The following is a 16,891-nucleotide window of genomic DNA, read 5'->3' on the forward strand; positions in this document are numbered from 1 at the left end:
GAGACAAGATGGCACTGAGCGGGGAGGCAGCCTTGGAGTCTAGATGGTGGTGAACTCCATTTCCTAGGATAGGACTGGGGACATAAAAGAGCCTTGGAGCTTGAAAGTGAGCTAGAAAAGGCAGTTTCAGAAACCTGCATTTGCAAACCTGTTTTCTGGTTTCTAGTATTTCCCCTGTGTGTCCTTGTTTGTTTCATTTGTGAATAAATGGTCTATTTTGAAAAGTGATGCGCCTCAGTTGTGATAAAAGGAACATACAAGACGAGACTCCTCTCTGACTACAACTCTAAGTGATGTTGCCCTCTTCATGGAGGCCAGCGAGAGAAGGGAAACAGTAATGGATGCAAGAGCATCCCAAAGAGAAGTTGAAAACTCAGCACAAACAGAGCTGGGAAGGAGATTTCATCATTCTTTAGCAGTGCCCTTAGCAGGATGTCCTCACTAAAGATCACCAATACTAAGTAGAACCCGGGTGCGAGGCCTGGCCCCTAGAGATTGGCACTTGAGCTGAACCTTTCTCTGCAGGTAAAAATGGGGATATTTCTGTGAGAGGATCCCTGTCACTCTCACTCAGAGACCTTATCTATTCTGCGCTGGACAGACTTCTTCAACCAGGAAAGGAAAGACTCTGACCTATTGATTGCCTGTATCCTGGAAACAAATTAGTACAACTGAATACTGGGTAAGACCTCTGATTGGCATGAGTCTGATTGGACAATCCCATCCTATGCGTACATTCAAAGGCCATGGGCATTATTAGAGCCCTACAATTTGCAAAGTTTGGGATTAATTTTGCCTAGATCCTGAGAGAAGAGGCCTAAGCTGGCATCTGGGCCATTCTATGAGTGATGTAGATTCTAGAACTGAGTAGGAACATGATAAAAGGTACATTTTAGGAAAATGTATCTAAGAGTTTTCCTCCAATGGAGAATTGTTTCTTTCTGGAATCCTACCATCTCTTATTTCAAAGGAGGCTAGAAAATCACCATCACTCTTTCTCAGACACTAAGTCAATCCATGCCATGACCTGTGTGGTGGAATTTTTCAGTCCTCACCAATAGGAATGCACTAAGTGTCATCACCAGATATACTTGGTATTTAGGAGACATGCACTGGCATGAAACATCTAAAGCGGTGAAAATAGGGAAAAGGTGGCCATTTTTCCCCAGGGAAATCTCTACACACATGAACTATTAAATTCCAAATTGCCATGGCTGTAACTTTTTAAATTGAGTTTTAAAGTACCTCCCACCTGCAGCAGAATAAGACTGAAAATATGTTCTCTCTCAATCTTTGTAGGTCATGTTATTGCCTCTCCAGTTTACCGGTATTTCTGAGTCAAAATCTGAAGTTTCTTGTGTTGAATCAAACGTCACATACAAAGGACTTGTAGGATGAATCTCCACTCCGCGCCCAAATTAGTCATCCCTGACCCACCAGCCCACGTTCATTCTAGTCTCAACAAGCTTTTTTTCCTCTTTTCTTCAAATTATCTAAATCAGATCATGACCACCAGTGACATTTTTAGAGTCCACAGAGAAAGTAAAAAACTGGAAGGGAACTTGTGGCTGGCAATAAATAAATAAATAAATAAATAAATAAATAAAGTAGATGTTCTCCTGGGGTGAAAGGAAAGAAAATACAAATCTACACAGATTTAAATTCCCAAAGAAATCAAGGGAAGACTGATGAGTATCTTCTGTTTAGAAGAGGCTCTTCCCCAATAAAGTGAAAAATCCATTTTCTTTAACTTGATCCCAATAGGGAAACGCCACTGAGGTCACTTTCAACAGAGAGAAACACTCCACTGCCCAGAGGATATACTACAGCACAAATAGCTACTGTTTCTCATGTGTCTTGTTAATGTTTTCTGTACACTCAAGTCCTATGCAATTACGTGGTGTATTTCCTTCTAGGAGCTTAAGGCCCTTTGTAAAGAGCTTAATGCTTTCAAGAGCGATTTCCTGGCCTCCTCCATGAAGTTCAGGTATTGAAAGAGCTGTCATGATCTAAACTGGCCTTTTGTTGTTCTCCTCTCCTGGATCAGACATCTCTTGTGTCACATTCTCTTGGAACCCTTCTGCTCCAGCAATTGCTGGAAACCAGCATCCTATGAATGTTCGAGACAGACTTTGCCTCAGCTGTACTGAAAACCTCTACTTTCTACCACGGGCTTCTCTGACAGGTGGTGAAGAACCCATAAGCACGTGAGCAACCTTAAAGTAGAAGGGAGTTAACCCCTCATGATTTTTCCCTGGGAGATGTGAACTGACTGATGAGTGTTCTCTCTGTACAGCAGACCTCTGGTTCTCAAATGTGAACATGCATAAGAGTCACCTGAAGAGTTTATTAGTACAATATCCTGGCCCCCTCCCCACTAAACATTCTGATTCAGAACCTTGGGAGACCTGGGGACATGGATTTGCATGAATAACACAGTCAAGGTGATGTCAGTGCAGTCGGTTCCAGGGCCACACTTAGAGAACAATTCTGCCATGTATTCTATATAGTTCCTCAGAGACTCCTAGCCAATCAAGGGCCAGCCACCCACAGAAATGACCAACGTTTACTGTGCTTTTACATTGCCTTCCCTTTTCTATATTACACTTTCCCAGTCCCTCACTCCTTCCTGGGATCACTTCCCAAATACACTTCCTAAAATGTCCTTGCCTCAGGGTCTACTTTCAGAGGAAACTGAGACAAAGGCATGTACCCTTAACCCCTACTTGCTCTCAGCACTCCTATTAGACCTCACTGGGCCTTGTTCCCCTGGACAGTGTAGTGATGAATCCAGTCTTCCTCTTGCAGCAATAAAATATGACCACAACTAACAACCTGATTCAGCTCTTCATGCCAATAGGGCTTCTCTGAGATCAGATATTTAATGAGAGTTTGTGTTGTTATTGTTGTTTTGTGCATTTAAGTCAAAAGACTTGGTTTTCTAATTTTTTGGCTTTCTAATTTTTTTTTTTCTGACGCTATGTTGTCTATAAGCTTACCAAGGTCTCTCAGAATTTTCCAAAGGATCCCTCACTACAGCAGACAGGAACATATAGCTTTGTTTTAATAGTGACACATTAGGTGCCTACTCAAAAGCTATTCCTCTCTTCTAACTAACAGTGCCTGTGTTCATGCAGTGTGCCCAGCCCCAGGGCACAAATCATGATCGGGGCTGATCCAGTCATGGCTAGAGGGTAGTATACCATTGTCTAATGCTTATTTTCCCTTTTGCTGGTATGTATGTCAAATACTTCGTTATGGCCAATAAGAAATAAATAGAAGTTTGAGAGAACTTCTGAGAAACAATTTTTATCTCCATTGAAAGAAGGAGATATAAGGACCTCTTCACATTGCCTCCCTGGGTGCTCCCACTGTTCCCTGCCTTCCAATGCAGGCATAGTGCTTGAAGCAGTGGCAGCCATTTTGCAACCAAGTTGTTACAAGCATAGGCATGAGGAGCCAACCTGCTACGGATGGCATATCTGTTCAGTAAGGCATACACTGCCTGCCTCTAGACCTTTTGTTTTGTCAGATAATTGATGCTGCTATTGCTTGCATTACCACGAGTCAAGTTCCGTTATTTGCCTTCAGAAGTGTTCCTGGCTTATATGTGATGAAGGATTTGTATCCAGAATATATAAAGAACCCCTGCAAATCAATAGTAAGAAGACAAACAGCCCAATAAAAAAAATAGGCAAAAGATTTTAACAGGCACTTCACCAAAGAAGCTATACAAAAGACCAGTAAACCTACGAAAAAGATGCTCAATGTAACTGCTCCTCAGGGAATTGCAAATTAAAACCACAATGAGATACTGCCACATATCCATCAGAATGGCTAAAATCATAAAGACTGACAATACAAGTGCTGACAAGGAGGTAGCACAAGTGAAACTCTCTTCCTTTGCTCGTGGGAGTGTAAAGTGGTGCAGCCACTTTGGAGGACCAATGTCAGCTTCTAAGAAAGCTGATGCCTGCCTACAGTGCAGAACAATTCTAACCAGACCACAGCCCTTTAATCAAAACCACCCACTGCTTAACACTGGCTACCTTCAGGACTGGACAGGAGAATCTCAGCCTCTCCAGGAGAACCAGAATTTTCTAACTCAAGTCTTAGCCATTCAGGTGGTACTGTCTCTTCATGTTGCATCTTTAATTCTTAGCATCTTATGCATGATACTCCCAAATGAACCGCATTAGTTCTTATATGATTTAACTATTTTTGAACCTAAAATTGGTTACTCAGGCTGGCGGGGATGGATGTAGTTATGCAGATAGTAAGTAAAAGTCTTTAATACCAGAACGTCTCTGGATAACCTAGGACTGTGATAAGCACTTACATTGCTTTAAAACTTCATTATTCCCTACTATATATATATATATATATATATATATATATATATTCATTTTATAGATTATAAATAATTATCTGTTTATTTGCACTGATTTTACAATTAAGGCCTTGGAGAATAAAGACTGATATTCATACATAAGTCTTGCCTGTACACACACACATACACACACACACACTCATTTTGGCCCTTTCATGTCACGGCAGAAAGCATAGCCTACAAGGGCAGGAATGATCCAATAGAAGGAATATGTTGATGATGCTGAAGCAACTGGGTGTAATTGAAGGAGCGACACTGTTGAGTGTGGATGAGGGGGTGGAATCCAATGCACACGTGAAGGGTCTGGATTCACGGAGCGTATGGACAGTCTATTATACAGGGAAGGATGGCTAAGCAAATGGGTAATAGGTGAGAAGGCTAGTGTATTTGGTGGTGGGAGCATGAAGAGATTCCCGGGCATAAACTGGGACTGTCCCCGGAAAACTGGGATATGTGGTCATCTTACTTATGACTCACTGACAGTGACAACTCTACACCAGCTGAAGAACACTGATGACACTTGCCCTGCCGCTACCACCAGTCTTAGACCCGGAGTTCCACTGTTACCTCTGCCTCCAGAATGGATTCTCCACTGCCTCCTTCTGACTCATTAGCAACAATTCGAAGTCTGGGGTGGTGGTGTCTGATTGATCGAACCTTAGTCACACACCCACTCTAGCTGCAGGGAGCACTAGGAAAGCATCTGGCCTTTCAGCATCTAGCACCTTCTCTAGTAAAAGGAGGATTCTGCATCCTACCACCACTCCTGCAACATAAGAGGAGGCAGCCAAATTTAGCAAATGTCCTCTACGATCACCATTTCCTCATCCTTGACTGAGGCCTTGAAAAGCAACCAGCATCCTCTGGGTCTTTTTATTTAATCTTAAAAACATGATTAGGAGTTCAATTGGGGAATATTTGATTAATGATATAGATTCAATCAGAGCGCATTTGCTACTAATATTGCAATAATTTCACATTGGACGAGGTAACTGTGAGCAATACATTCACTTTCTAAAATGCCAATTTTACACAAATAAAATCCATTTGAAATTGATTAACTCGTAGCCACTGATATTTTCCAATAAAATATGAATGATTTAAATTATTCTTAATCAGTATTATAGAAGGCTTGAAGTTTTCATGGGTTTTTCCCATAAAACATTTTACCACTTCATGCCTCACTGTCCATTTATAAACAGGGTTGCTAAGGCTTCTCAGAGCTCGGGCCATACCCTGTAATCAATACGCCCTGATTAGGTACAGCAATTCCCTGACTACAAAGACACTATAGGTCTGCTTTTCTTAAATACAAACAGATACTTGCTAACTTAAGAGCTACATGGCAAGGTTTATTTGGCATAATATTTGCAACGCAGAATTTCCTTTCAAAGTAATAACGGAATAACAACGATAATATGTTCACTCGGTGCCAGACGCTATGTCATGTGCTTTGTATGGATTATGTCACTTAATCCTCACAACAGCATTTCCAAGTGCATGGGATTATCAACATTATGTTATAGATACAAAAAACAGATCACAGAGGTTAGTTTTTTTGTACAAAGTTTTACTACTACTAAATATTGGAGCCTAGATGCAGATTCAACAACCACACCCATGTGGCCATCTACTATGTACTGCACACACACACACACACACACACACACACACACCTTGTTTTCATTGTATAGCTAGGCTCCCAAACCAGCCTACAGAAGTAGATGAAATATAGGGGGGCCTGGGTGGCTCAGTCGGTTAAGCGTCCGACTTCAGCTCAGGTCATGATCTCACAGTCTGTGAGTTCGAGCCCCGCGTCAGGCTCTGTGCTGACAGCTCAGAGCCTGGAGCCAGCTTCCGATTCTGTATCTCCCTCTCTCCCTGCCCCTCCCCCACTCGTGCTCTGTCTCCCTCTCTCTGTCAAAATAAACATTTAAAAAAACAAGTAGATGAAATATATATGTTTTCAGTTTTTAATGTATGAAATTATTGTGTACAAATTTTCTTTACAAATATCAAAATGCTTCAAGAGAAACCTAACCAGAGAGGCACAATTAGATCGAGTAGGCCTGCGCTCTTTAGGGGCCTACCAGCTGCCCAAACTTCCAAATGTCCTTCCATGTTTGTGGTAGAGGGGAAGTACCTCCTGATATGGGAATCATGCAGTACAGAACTCCCCAATTCAAATTATTCTCTGGATAAAAATACAGGGAACTAGACGGACACTGTATGGACCACATTCTCACCTCCTAATTTCCTTTTCGTTATTGCCCTGATCTAAATCTTCCTTCTCTACCACACCCTCAAGCTGTTGCTATTTTCCCTCCTAGATCTTATGTCCCACAGGCTTGAGCACTGGGGAGATCACTCCTTTTCCACATTGCTGCTCTCAAATTATTTGCCTCCTTCTTCTTTCAAAAGCTTCAACTCCTTTGATGCACATATGCCATCAGCTAGAGAACCAGCTTCCCTTTTTCCTTCTGTCATCCATACCAGCACTGAATGGAGTGCTTTGCTCACAGAGAGAAGAGACAGGGCAAGATCAGCTTCAACTGTGGGCATCAGTCCCCATGATCAGTGAGTCTCTCCTAGCAGCCAATGTGTTGTGTATTCCTCAGTGATTCTGACTCCAAGAAGCGGGGCTCAGAAATGTTTGGGCTTCTAGTACTGGCAGCTGGTTTTGTGATGCTCTTTGCTATCCTCCATGTAGCTGGAGTCCTCCTCAGGCACTGGGAACCAGTGCGTGGTACTCTGCAGTTTCCAATCACGTTTTAATGGCTAGAACCCAGTCACACGATACGCACTTAGATACAAGAGAGTGTGTTAGACGGTAGACCTCCAGCAGCTACTTTCAGCGAAAATGAATCTATATTATAGAAGAGGAGCTAGCCACTTATGTCACACTCCCAGAAGAAAAATCAGCAAGCACTGGTAAAGCAGTATTACAATCCACAGGACATTTTATTTTCACAAAAAGCACGCACGCGCACACACACACACACACACACACACCACATAAAATGAGATTTGACTCCTCCTAGAGACATTTCAACAAAAATTGAAACCTTAAGCTGAAGCGTATTTCAGCCAGGGGAATTCTGGCCGCCAGTGACTTCAGCGACTCACTTGGCAGTGTGCACGGGGAGCTGGGGGGCTTCTTTGTCGTTCTGACACCTCAGTGCATGGAACTTCTGCCAACACACAGGTCAGCCCTGTCAGGAACCCCCTAGGCGTTTGACCACAGAGACAATTGTGAAAAACAAGAACAAAGAAAAAAGTAATGCTAGGGCACCTGGGTGACTCAGTAGGTTAAGGGTCTGACTTTAGCTCGGGTCGTGATCTTGTGGTTCCTGAATTCAAGTCCCGTGTCGGGCTCTGTGCTGACAGCTCAGAGCCTGGAGCCTGCTTCCGATTCTGTGTCTCCCTCTCTCTCTGCCCCTTCCCTACTCATGCTCTGTCTCTCTCACTCTCAAAAATGAATAAATGTTAAAAAAAATTTTTTTAAGTAATGCTACATCAAGGTCCTGCAACTGGTGTGCACTAACTTCTAAGGGTATCTGAACACTTGCATGAACTTTATGCAATCCAGTTTCCCATTTTCTGAAATGGGAGGAACAACCCAAACCCCAGAGCAAGCATAATATTGGGAGGGAGCCACAATGACTCCAATAATCGCACTGAGAGTTCTTTGCAGTCTTGTGCTTCAGTGTGTTTTCAGACCCAAGGACATTGTTGTTGCCAGCTCCGTCCCGTTAGTAAGATACCTTCACTAAACACCTACAAGGGCTGGCACATAGGTTGGGTCCTTTTCTAGTAGTATCTGGAGAGGTGCTGGCTCAGGACCCTTTTTTTTTTTTTTTTTTTTTTGGTCCGAGGAACATCTGGAACTAGAGGATGTGATTAATAAAGACTGAAACACATCATCATCCAAAAGGCAATCTGGAATAAGAGTGCTCAATCTAGACATGCCCCCTTGCCCTTTTGCTTTCTTATGACTTCCTCCCTCACACACCCATCCCCAGTGGTTTTCTTTCATTGCCTTGTTTTGCACCAAAGAAAACAGGAGTATGCTGGAAAGGCAAATCCAATATTCTTGATTGACTGACAAAAACAATAAAATGTTAACTGAAAACTATCTGTACAGCAGAAGGTAGATAGTACCCAAAGCACATGGCTAATCAAGGTCTGGCTCCTCCTCAATATCCATCTTCATGAATCTCTGAAAGATGTAAGTCAAAGGTGGTGATGCTGCTTTCTGTTGTGAACCACTGACCCATTGAAAAATCAATGGAGGGCCACAAACAAATAAAAAGCAACCTAGTTCTTTATTTCCCTTGGAGAAAGAGAAAGTATTGAACTCACCTGCTTCCTAAATTATAAATAAGGAGGCCATGGAACAATTCAATAAAAGAATAACAGGGAAAAGAATGAAGAAAGAAAGACTTATAAGACTTAGCAAAAAAAGGCAAAGTTAACTCTTTTTAACACTTCCCTCCAAAGCTAATTATCTTACTAATATTCTTGATTTTTACATCAACCTTAACGTTTTAGCACAGTGGCTAATAACCAGACAGTGCAAAGCAGAATTACCTGTGATAAGTAGCAAAAAATGTGTATTCAGGGGCTTACCAAAAGGTTTCGATTCATTAGGACTCTGTTGTATATATGGGTGATTCTCATACAACATTCTGGTTCAGACATTGGATTTAGCTTATGCTTTCAACAAGCCAGCTCCATCAAACACACAGGGGTAAAGAATTCTACTTCTCTATACCAGCACCAACATCATGGTCCGCCATTTGACTTGATTTGGCCAATGAAACGTGGGCAAAATGGTATGTAGCACTCTGAATCAAAGCAGCTCATAATTCATTAGCTTTTTCCCCTCTGTCACCACGATTAGAATGTCCCAGAAAGAGGTTGCTCCATACTCCTGGATCCCACAGCAAAGAATAAAGATGCAACTGACCTTCAGTGAACCTGTAGCATGAATAAAAGTAAGCTTTTGTTTTTGTAAATCACTGAGATTTTGAGATTGTTACTGAAGCATAATCGAGCCTATCCTGACTGATACAGCTACTCCCCAAAATAAAATAAAATAAATGTTTGACCTTTTTCATGGGTTGGATGATTTCTATCTCTGCTTTAAGTAAAGAAGGGAACTAACACTTATTAAGTGACTACTACCTGCCTGGTGCTTTACATAGTGTCTTTTCAGTTTTATGACAGCCCCATGAGGAAGAAAGCATTGTCTTCATTTTATAAACAAGGAAGCTCTGACTTAGAAAACAAGTAATGTGCCCAACTTGAGCAGTAAGTGATTGTTCTTGGAATTGAACCCACCACACATATTTATTCTCAAATCCATACTCTCCACCACAGAAAACTGCTCAAAATATACCTACTTCCATCATTCTGTCTTTTTTCCTTTCTGCTCTACCAGGGTTTCTGTTTATGATATTAGAAAGGAAGGCTTATATCAAGGAGAACTGGAAATGAATGTCTTAGGAAGTGAGAAACAGAACACTAACTCTGAGCCAGCCCCAATGCAGAGCACTCACTCTGGGATCCCAGTAACGGACCTCATAGCATGGGTTTGAAACAGACGACTGTTGGGAGCATGTCTTACATGCCAGCAAAGAAAATGCTGATAATTAAATGAAAATGAAATCATCAATGCAAATTGCATTAAAATGTAATCTAGCTTACTTATTTCACAAAGAAGGAGGATGCTGGTAGCTGATTATAAAATATACCCAAAGAGCTTTGATTTATTGCTGAAGGAATTACATATTTATAACTCCTTTAAAAATAAATTGTCATGCAAGTGTCATGCTGGGTTCTGCATCTCCATTGCTCCCAAAATAAATATGGGAGTGCAGCCCAGAGTAAGCTGCAACTCCCCAAGAGCAAAGCCTTTCTCATGATCTATCAAAAGGAGGCCAGGGAGTCACAGCTGCCCTTCCATTCCGCAGAGCGATCTGCTTATTCCATCCACCTGCTGAGCCATGTGCTGCAGACAAGAGTAAGAACACAGTCATGAGACTGTGACACTCCTCCCCAGGCAGGACGTGACTGAGAGCAAAAGGTCACACAGTTCTTGAGATAATACAACACACAAAAAACACCCACCCCCTCACTCACTCACAGCATATAAGATGTGATGTGCCTGCAAATAAATATTTACCCTGCTTTCAAGAGTAAGAGTCACCCGAGGTGTCATTTCTACCATAACACAAAGCAGAAGGATTTGGCTTTATCAGCACCCAACACTTCTCTGCGCATCACCAGCACCAGCTCACTGCTCTGTAAAAGTGGGTAGTTCGTCCCAGATTAAGCCTTTCTCCTCTTTCTGAACTCATTCTCCCACTTCCTAAGACCCCCAACATTCAGTTCTAGCATTTATTTAATACCAGGACCTTACTCACCTGATCTGACCTCCCAAGGTTCTTATCTCATTCATAAACATCATAGAAAGAATTTGTCACAAAACCTCTCTCTCTCTCTCTCTCTCTCTCCAGGAATGATCACATGAGCCATTTCATTATATCCTTGATGCAGACATCCACCATCAGGTAAAGAAGAGGTTTGAGGAGAAAGGCTCCTTCATTCCTCCCAGGCAGTCCCCTGCTTTGCTGATGGAGAAAGCTAGTCCGATCTCTGCCTTTATCTCCAGGCACCAAAACCTCCACTGTTTGACGGGTCTCAAATTCCCCAGATGCACACAGTGCTTTGATTCAGTCCCGGGGGAAGCCACAGGAACACTGAGAAGTAAAGCATCATAGGTAAATTTGCTGAAAAATCAACTCTGAATGTCAGGAGTTGCAGGTTTTAGACCAACCTTTGTTTTGGATGAGCTGTGCTATTGCCTTGACATGAATTCTTGCTGTCTCAGACTTCCCCATTCTGTTTTCCTGCCTATGTCTTTATTTCCTTTATTAACCATTATCTGTTTGAAAGTTTTCACTGAAATCCAGGTCAAAGAACACCTCTGTGTGAAACGTTCTCTGATTTCCCTCTTTTTAGGATCACCCTATCTATCCAATAGATTTGGCATTTTGGTATGTAATTACTCATGGTCTGGTATCGTTTAATTATTTCCCATTAGAATGCCATACTTCCTAGAGGGGAAGTGTGAGATTTGCTATCTGCAAAGCATTCCTCCTTCCTGTGAGGAAGATCCTGTCTTCCATTCTAAGGTGGTTCTGCTGCATCCCTATGGTTGGGGTGGGGCTAACCTCGCACCCCACCACCACCACCCAAGTGTGGACAGCAGACCCAGATTTGGCTCATCAGTGAAATTACTTCCCTTCTCAGTGAGTGTTTCTGGAATTAAAAGTAACCTAAGATAGGATCACTTCTGGAGCCATTTTCCCAGAGAGTTCAGGACTGTAACAACCGTGTAGCCCTGGGACAGCCAGCAGCCATGATGCTAACATGTGAAGCATACCAAAGTGAGGTGAGTAGAGCTGAGCTATGCGAAGAGTGGATACTTCTTGATACCTCTGGATCCAGCCATACCTGGAGCTAAATGAATTCCCCTGGAACCTAACTTTTACATGAATTAATCCTTTGTTTCTTCTCAGTTAGTCTCAGTTGACTTTCTGTCACTTGCAACAGTAAGAGTCATCACTAGCACATCTCCCCAATCTAATTATAAACTTATGTTATTAATCTTATACTTCTTTGTATTGTTTTGCGGGAGAATGAAGTGGAAACAGCCTGGACTTGCTCCCCATATTTGAGGACACAGGTGTATTTGAATAGAAGAGAATAGTTAGGAATAGTGCCTCGCTTTCTGGAACACAACATGAACAGGCCAGACATCATTGTAGTACATCAAGTGGGAAGGCCCTTATAAAAGAGCCAGTTGGGCCTGCTGGCAGGGGTGGGGGGCAGGGGGGTGGCGGGTGTCAAAGTCTCTATAATACAATAATGCAAGGGTTTAATATTTCAGAACAAGGGAGGTTAACTCCGCATTTGCCCTAGAATTCTTCTTTCCTCATGTGATATTAAACTATGTTGTCTTTCAGAACACTCACTTTGGTCCAATGTACTTGCTTTATGGGTAAACAATAAGGAAATGAGAGGTAGTTGTGGAGACTAGAATTCACTCTTCCCAAACGATTACAGTTAAGTCAAGGAGCACACTATTAAAATCTGACTAAAGAATGGAGCATTTCATTTTACAAGAAATTGAGGAAACAAGGATCCCACCTTTGCTTCCGGGGGCAAAGTGGGAGGAAAAAGGCCTTTCTCATGAAAGCTGAGGGTGGAGAGACCCAGTTTGATGAGTTTAAAAGGACAAAATACAGGAAAACAGGGAAGAAGCAAAGATAGGAGAGGGAACATTCATGGCATATCCTCTACTCCAAGGTCTAAGCCTGAACTAGCCTTCGGAAGTATGGTATAGAAAAATCAATTCTGCTGCAGACAGAGTCAGTCTCTGACATTCTAGCCCTCTAGACGTGTACTGCTAAGACTCTTTTGTGTCTTTTCGCAGCCTAGAGATTTTGATCTGGGGAAGTCTGGTGAGGTGGGAAAGGACCCTCATCTGGTTGTCTTGCATGGTAGAGACACGGTAGAAGACCTGCTCAGAATACACAAGGCAGTAAGATCAGATTTCTAATTAGTAAGCCCTTCCTCTTCAGGCTGGCATAGACTACCCCTTAGAGAAAAAAAGAAAGGACAGTGCTGGATCAAGGTCATATGCTACAATGCCCAGGAACGACCATTTGTTCTATTGACATTTAACCCATGCCATTCAGTAAGAGCTGGAGGTCTGTATCTTTATTATTAATGTTCATCGGAAATTCAGTTCTCTGAAAACAGTGTTGCTGAGTTGTTTGGTGTTTCCATTATAGAATATTATAATGTTTTTACTGAATGGGAAAACACCCCCACAGGGAAGTATACAGGAATGGTATGTTCTTAATCACCAGAAAACCATTGAAAGAAAGAACACTCAATAATTTGGAAAGGGAAGAGTAAGAAGAAAAATAGAGGTTTAAAATATGGTATATTAGAGAATCTACTTTTTGTATCCTTTTTTTCAGGATAAAATAAATTGAAAGTCACAATTCAAAGACTAGGTCAAAGTAACCACTCTGGAAACAACAAAATTCATTATTGGAAGATAATTATTGTATGATAATACTAAAAATGACAGGGAATTCAAGAAAATTACAGTTATCCCAGACTCATACCCAACGAAACCAGACAAATGGGTCATTCAAAAGCTCCCACTTGGAAACTACAGTTCTGATATGCTCAATTTTCGGTGAACTTAATAGGAAGTCTTGGAGAGCACACTGAAATACACATAAAAAGAATTAAAGTTTCATCTTATCTCTGCTACTAATTACCCCCGTGACCTTGAATAAGCCATTCAAAATCCCCAGAAATCAAACAAGATGATCTCCAAGGGCCTTTGAACTCTGACCTTCTATGACTAAGTGGAAACTAATTTAGGTTACAGGAGAAAATCTCAAACTTAGAAAAACTGTGAGTTTCACAGTAACATGTTGACTGATAAAAATCCAAGAGCAGTGATTTTATTGAAATTATAATAAAAGCCACCATTTAATAAGTACTTACTACATGCCAATCCTTTACATATGTCATCTCCAATCATTAAACTTAGAAAGATATATTATTATCTCTATTTTACAAGTCTAGAAACTAAGGCTCAGAGAATTTAGGTAAACTGCCCAAGATCTACACAATTATTAAAAGTTGGAACCAGGATTCAAACACAGATCTTATTCTTACTGTATCACTTGTGTCTCTTTTCTACTGTAGCTAACTGCCAATTTTATAATTTACTATGTAAGAAATCACACAAAAAGTAAAAGGAGAGGCGCCTGGGTGGCTCAGTCGGTTAAGCGTCCGACTTCGGCTCAGGTCATGATCTTGCGGTTTGTGATTTCTATCCCTGCGTCAGGCTCTGTGCTGACAGCTCAGAGCCTGGAGCCCGCTTCAGATTCTGTGTCTCCTCCTCTCTCTGCCCCTCCCATGTTCATGCTCTGTCTCTCTCTGCCTCTGAATAATAAATAAACGTGTAAAAAAAATTAAAAAAAAAAAAGTAAAAGGAAATTTCTGAGATCTATGATGTGATGAGAAGGACCATAACAGAGATGGATAGCTGACCACCAAAAATTTGTGCCCATCTGTAGGAGGAATGTTGCCAGAAGACAGACTCATAGCCAAATACTACATTTCCTAGTACAACCCCACTTGCTTTCAGGTGGGGCCATGTGACTGCCTTTTCAACAGAATATGAAGGATGTGATATTTTTCACTTATAGACCATCATTTTTGAGAAGTACACGGGACTCTCACAAACCCCCTTTCCCCAGAAGACTAGAGCAGAGAACTCCAAAGCCATGGCGGATGTCGCCACAAGACGGAAATAGACTGAGTTCCTGAATCACTGTGTGAAAAAGATCAGCCTGCTGTCGAGGAAGAGCTATATTCAATTATCACCTTAGTGGGGAAAGCACTTTTATTATGTAAGAGACTAACATTTTAGGGTTCATTTCTTACATCATCTAGCATTTCCCTAATAAGACAGGGTGCCAGATAAGCTACACAGTGATCTCCTCATCTCTTCGCCCCTGGTATATCCCAGTAACATAATGTTTCTCAACCTGAGTGTTGAGGACAAGTCAGGGAGTTGGGGAGGGAGGTCGGGGAGTTGCTATTCCATGTCTTAAAAGGACAGGGAAGGGGATAGAGAAACAGTGTGTCCAGATGCTCCAGCCCATTCACAAACTCATCCCATCTTGGTAATTAATTCATGCACACATATATATTCGGTAAGAATGTCTTGGTAATTATGATATGTACCAACATACAAACTGCACTCAGCTTCATAACACCCAGCCATGCATATCAGTTGAGACACATTGCCCCTAATATTTGAAGATCATCACACCCTTGGGTCAACCCTTAGCCAATCTTTAAAACCAATCCTATCCTCATGCAGAGAAATAGAAGAAGGACCAGACCAGCACTTCTGTGGTTCTCCATTAGATTGGCTTGGTTACTGTTTGTTTCCTAGGGACGTCATTACCAATTACTATAAACTGGGTAGCCAAAACCAATATACATTCATTCTCTCATAGTTCTAAAGGCTATAAGTCTGAAATTAAAGCCAGTTGTTTCTCTCTGAGGACTATAAGAGACATTTTGTTCCATGACTCTTTCCCAGTTTCTGGAGGTTTCTGACAATCCTTGCCTAGTAGGCACACGACTCCAATCACAGCTTCTGCCTTCACATGGACTTCTTCCTTGCATCTGTGTCCAAATTTCTGTCTTCTTATAAGGACATCAGTCATATTGGATTTAAGGCCCACCTTCATCAAGTGGGACTGTTCCCAAAGTTGTAGATAACATCTATAAAGGACACTATTTCCGGATAAGATCACCTTCGTAGATACCAGGGGTTAGTCTTCAACACATATTTTGGGTGGACACAATTCATCTATTGCAGCTACTAAGGCAGTTCTCATCGTATAGCCAGAGTTTTATAACTGGCCTACTACAATCTAATCTTCTAAACTTAAGCCTTATTGAACAAGGCTCCTCAAAAGAAGGTTCAAACCTTATGCCCCCGTGCACAGGTTCCAGCCCTAGCGTTCTCGCGTGTGTTTTTACCAAAACTGGGGTCCTGCCTCTGCAAGACCAACCAGAGTGTCTCTTCCTGCCTGCCCCTGGTCTCCTTGATACAGAGTCTAGATGTCAGCCTGCTGTACACCACACTGTCACTTTGAACGGACTCCTCATTCATCCACCCTAGCCATTACTAATGGACTGGACTTTCCACTCTTCGTCAGTTTGACAAACTACCCCCATCCCTATAGCCAACTAACTTCAATGGAGATGGGTCCCAGGCCCAGAAAATGCACCTGTGATCTGGGGAGAGGGAATTTGGGAGAGGGAATTTACTCGAGGAGGAAGAGTCAGGAATGAGATACCAGACCCAGGAAAGTGCTGAAAGCAGGCAAAGCCCCTCGAGGAGAGCCCAGAATTTGCTGTTGTCATGGAATGTACTGCAGAGTATGTACTGAAGAGTCTGAGCTGTCATGCGTGTACTGAAGCATCTTTGTAGAGGATGGTACATGTGGGCTGGGGAATATTCCCAGTGCGATTACAAATTCCCAGTGTCTGGCACGAGTAAGGATATGCAGTCACCAGAGGCCAAAGCAGAGGAGTGGTCAGAAATGCAGGCACGAGTTGGGGAGAATGCGGGTATCCGAATGCAGGGAAGGAGGTTAGGAATCCCGTAAGAGCAGTGTAGAACATTGCTTCAGGTGTTTGTGTCTAGTCATGTTCTGTGGCAAATCTGATATGAGGCAAGTTTCTTGCTCATGTACTTCTTGTTGGGGCAGAAACACATTCCAAGGGATGGGCAGCCCTGGGCCCATGGAAGAGGGCATATGGATGAAAATAGTAAAAATAGAAGCACAAGACTTTTTAAAGCCAGGAGATCATCTTCAG

Source organism: Lynx canadensis, chromosome D3 (genome assembly GCF_007474595.2).
Source record: "Lynx canadensis isolate LIC74 chromosome D3, mLynCan4.pri.v2, whole genome shotgun sequence".
Lineage (NCBI taxonomy): Eukaryota > Metazoa > Chordata > Mammalia > Carnivora > Felidae > Lynx > Lynx canadensis.